The sequence below is a fragment of the Hylobates moloch genome, unplaced genomic scaffold, assembly GCF_009828535.3.
Source record: "Hylobates moloch isolate HMO894 unplaced genomic scaffold, HMol_V3 SCAFFOLD_15, whole genome shotgun sequence".
NCBI classification, from domain to species: domain Eukaryota; kingdom Metazoa; phylum Chordata; class Mammalia; order Primates; family Hylobatidae; genus Hylobates; species Hylobates moloch.
This window is the reverse complement of record NW_026652290.1, coordinates 16,424,659-16,429,645: the sequence shown is the minus strand read 5'-3', so window position 1 is coordinate 16,429,645 and position 4,987 is coordinate 16,424,659. Positions and strand designations below refer to the sequence as shown.

General features: G+C 36.6%; 1 long non-coding RNA gene across 1 annotated transcript; it reads left to right on the top strand.

The window, feature by feature from the left end:
* Positions 1-323: 323 nt before the first annotated feature.
* Positions 324-4,752, top strand: LOC116483441 (uncharacterized). Its single transcript, XR_004252277.2, has 2 exons — positions 324-404; positions 4,624-4,752. It is a non-coding gene; the product is annotated as an uncharacterized LOC116483441 (long non-coding RNA).
* Positions 4,753-4,987: the final 235 nt, after the last annotated feature.

Here is a 4,987-nt window from a genome sequence, read left to right as displayed (position 1 = left end):
GGTGTAAGTTTTAATCTATTGGTATTAGCAATATCTGCTTTTCTCCTGCCTTGCTTTACACAGATTCTTGATTTTCTAAAAACTGATGTTTTACTCAAATTGAGGTAGGTTCTTTCCTACTGTCTTACATGACTTTGGGTGCACAGACCAAGATTATTTATACACTGTAGAAGTCGATGGTACTAAATCCACTCAAGAAGTAAGAGAAGTCAGAGGCTAAGTCACGAAAAACCTTTGTCAAAAGACTGTAGGGTGAATGTGGTTTTTGCATCCAATGCTTTACCTGTGGGTCTAATATAGATTCTGTGCATTCATCTTCTGCAGGGACCATTTCAGCAGAGCCTCTTAAGACATGTGTTTTGGAATGCAGTCAAATGCGTGCTGCTGTATGACCAGCCTATTTGGTAAGGAATGCCCAAAACTTCTGTCTTGTCAGATTTAGATGTGGAGATTTTTTTGAGAAAATTGCATATAGAAATTCTTCCATGAGTTCTGATAGGAATATGAAAAACATGCTTCTGAAAAACAGGGTAGACGTCTGAGTACTTTGAGACACTCATCTACTACTATTGTTGAAGTGTTTCTTTTTTTGAATAAAATTTTAAATAGTATTACTGTTACCCTAATTATACTATTGTTTATTTCACGGTTAAATTCTTTGCGTCTTTTTTTTTCTTTTGAGAAAAAGCTAATGTGACATATATCTTCATAACTGCTATTGCCTTTTTAAAAATCTCTTTTTAGGCTGGGCGCGGTGGCTCACGCTTGTAATCCCAGCACTTTGGGAGGCCGAGGCGGGCGGATCACGAGGTCAGGAGATCGAGACCACGGTGAAACCCCGTCTCTACTAAAAATACAAAAAATTAGCCGGGCGTGGTGGCGGGCGCCTGTAGTCCCAGCTACTCGGAGAGGCTGAGGCAGGAGAATGGCGTGAACCCGGGAGGCGGAGCTTGCAGTGAGCCGAGATTGCGCCACTGCACTCCAGCCTGGGCGACAGAGCGAGACTCCGTCTCAAAAAAAAAAAAAAAAAAAATCTCTTTTTAAATGATGAATTTTACAACATCCCTGAAAGCTTAGGTTTGAGGTGTGTGCCTCTTACTAACATGAGGTATCAGTGCTGATCTCTAATGTTGCTTTTGTGCTACTTGAGTTATCAGTTGGCAAAGGAAATTCTTGTCCATGGAGGATAGGGTTACACATTTTCAGCAAGGTTTTAAATTTTTTTCTCTGTTGAGTTAAAATTATGTAAAAAGAAAAATCAACTGATGTTAATAATGCTGACACCTATTAAATAACCACTTTGGCTTTGTGATCATTCCATTTAACTGTCGCAATTGCCCCAATTCATAGTTGAGAAAACTGTGACTTTAAAAAGTCATGTGATGCAGATATTGACTAGATAAACCAGTACGGCTCCTTGCAGGGCTGGGTAACTTAAGCATGTTGGCTGGATGATCTCTTTGTGATGATGTTTGTGTTAACAGCCCAGCATTAGAATGGGGACTTAATTGACAAACAGAACTGTTTACATTTTCTTTGACGTAATATGTTTTAAGTTAGAAGAATAATTTTTATACCCAAAGCCACATTTTCTCATGTTAATTGTATAGGTATATTTCTAGTTATAATTTGTTCATTGATACACTCACTTAATGAATGCTGACTCTTAGCTGAATAAGGCTGGAAATAGGCAAGGCACCTGGCTTTGAGTATATAATCAAATAGGGGAAGTAATACAGAAATAATGAGAAAATCATGTAAGAAGGTCTAATACAAGTATTTTACAAAACAACTAGCTTTATCATATAACTTTCAACCTGAACATGACTTTATAGTTAGGAAACCATTTTACCAAGAATGCAGGAAGTTAAGCCTTCATAATATTTACAAACACTCCAGTTAACTTGTTTTCTGCCCTGTAAATATCACCTCAAGTATTTGGTTTTGCCACAAAACATTAGATAAGCCCAATTTAAACTGTGATTCCTAATTCTGGAAATATGCAAATGCTACTAAAAAATAAGCTTCATTTTCAGTTCCCTCATGGCTGTTAGTCACCAGAAGAAGGGAGAGTCAATTTCCAATTTATTTCCAATGTTAAAACCTTTATTTTGAACATTGTTTTTCATTCTAGTTATAGCTACATCTTACCTCTTTGCAATGGTGGGAGACCCTTCCCTAAATTGCCCTCTTCTTTATGGACTGTTAAACTAGCAGAAAGCACTAATTAAATGATCATTAGCTTGAGGATGATTGATTACACTTAGATTTACATGTTGCCTTTTATGTTCAAAGAACTACTTAAGCATCAACTAATTAATCTGCAAGTGAAGAATACTTCCAGCATTACTCTATAATTAGACAATCTCAGGAGGAAACAAGAGGATTTCAAAGGGGAGTCAGATGGTTTTGCAGACTGCTACATCATTTATTTTTTTCTTCACTCAGGTAAAATGGCCAGACCTGAATCCAGTTGCCAACTCATTATTCTTATTTACAAATAAGTTCATTTTTAAAAGGCCAAAGTTGTATAACAGATGAGGAGTTGGAAATAAAAACAAATGAATAACCGAAAGTATTGCCTTTCATCTCAGCTGTTTGGGTGATTTTTAACACTTTATTCTCCATAAAGAGTGCAATTAAGCAAGTCTGTTTCATGACATGTCGTAGACTGTCCTTTCTCTCTTTTCTTTCCCAGCATACTCTTATTTGCAAGTTATTGCTGTATATGTGTGTGTTTGTAGGTAGATAGAGAATTAATACTTCTTTTGGGCTTTGGTTTCCTAGGTAGTAAGAATTTGAGATAGGACAGATCCAAAATATATATGATGGGGCTGACAAACAGAATTTTATAAATATTTTTGGGAAGCAAATATTTGTGACCATAAGAATGATTGATTGATAGAATGTTTGGAATCTGTTTGGTGTAATGATGCATACATCAAAGTAGAATACATCTTTATAAATTCATCCCAAAATTATATTTAAAACCGTAATGACTTTTGCACCAACCTAATACACAAAGGAAGGACCTTGAATAGTAATAAAAGACAATTGTTTTACCCAGGCATCTCGTCTGTATGTATGGGTCGGTAGGCCAACTCTGACCTATACATACAGATTAGGTGTGATATTAAAATGATACTAAAATGTCAAGCCTCTCTTGGTCAGATGGCTGTTTATCAAACTTTCCTTGAAGCATAAGCAGTCTTCTCAGCTTTACAAAATAGAGGGATGTAGCAATAAGCAAATTCAGTTCAAATTTCTGTTTTTGGTTGGTTTCAGATGAGCTTGTGTCGAATGCTAAATTTTCGCTAATTCAGCAACTAGCTTGTATATGAAAATTAAGTGTTTGTGGGGGAAACTGCACCATTTATTTTTTTGAAAACTTATAGCTATGCATTGATTTGTATTAACTTCTCTCCCCCACTTCATCACAGTAAATTAAAGTGATGATCTGTTTTTAGGTTAGAATTTGCTAAGTGAGTGTCTTTGGGAGCCGTCACTTAATTTTCTCACTAGGAGTATGCAGTTTCCAACCTGTCAAGGACAGCCTAGATTTACCATGCCACACAGACATTCTGATACGAAATGCAAAAAGTTGGGATTGTTAGAAGAGCTAGAAAGCACAGATTGCACTCAGTTGGACAAAGATAAACAGAAAGCATGCTTTTTTATGAAACTGGAGATTAAATGAGTTGATGGAATCAAGCCTAGACAGCCACATAAGCCAGAGTGGAAAATTATAGACTAAAACGCATCTGATACTGAAGAGAATGACTCTCTCCAAAAGCCCTCACTTTTTATTTCATTCAAGGAGTCTTTATAAGCTCAGCAAACCCTAAGATTTTGACAAGAAAAACAAAAGCCTCCAAACAGCATGGCTTTCATCCAGTGCTTTTGTGATTTACAAATGACCAGATTTAAAACTTTAATCATCTCACACCTAGGGATTTTTTGGATTTGTTTTAGTTTGTAAGGCATGTCCACAGACAAAATGACTCACAAAAAAACAGAATCAGCCTAAACCCCCAATTGGCCCTATTCCTCTGTCAAATCAAGACAGTCAATTTTGCCCTGGGATTTCAGAGTGTCCCCAAGTGGCCCTTATATTGACGCAATGTTCATCTTGCAGCTATAATCACTGGTTTCTTTTGAAGTGTACTTAAGCTCTTGCTTAAGTAAATCCATTCATGGACAATTATTTAAGAGATTGGAAAATTCTTTGTTCACGTGAAACCTTTCTTCCTGAGCTTCCTTATAACTTGAGATGATGACTTATTTGGTCAACTCAATGCCATGGTTCCCACTCTGTGAGCCTGTTTTATAGAGGCAGTATAACAGGTGATGTGAAGCCTTGATACACATTTGGAAGGAATGCGGAAGCTAAGAAAGCGCCCTTTGAGAATCCCCGGTCACTTCTGAAATTGTAATTCCTAGGAAGTCACTGGAGCTAAGACTTCTTTTTAGAGGGAAACAGAAAAAGAAAATAATAAGACTATGAAGATCAGGTCTTGATCCTTTCAAAGTTGCTAATGCTAATATCACTGTTCTTTTTTTTTTTCTTCCAAAGATAGAATGACACTAGTTAGAAAAATAAAAGTCTGTTATTTAACATTTCAGATTATGCCTCCAAATCCTATGGAAGTATAACAGCCATAGAACAGACAAACACCAACAGCATCAACAACAGAGAAACTCAGTCCAGGAGGATATGAAACCCTTTGTAATAAAGAAAGCAACAGCCATGAACATTTGTGTACATGTGTCTTTATGGTAGAATGATTTCTGTTCCTTTGAGTATATACCCAGCAATGGAATTGCTGGGTCGAATGGTTCTGTTTTCAGCTCTTTGGGGAATCATTACACTGCTTTCCACAAAGGTTGAACTAATTTACACTCCCACCAACAATGTGCAAGTGTTCCTTTTTCTCTGCAACCTGCCAGCATGTTTTTTTTTAAACTTTTTTATAATAGCCATTTTGAC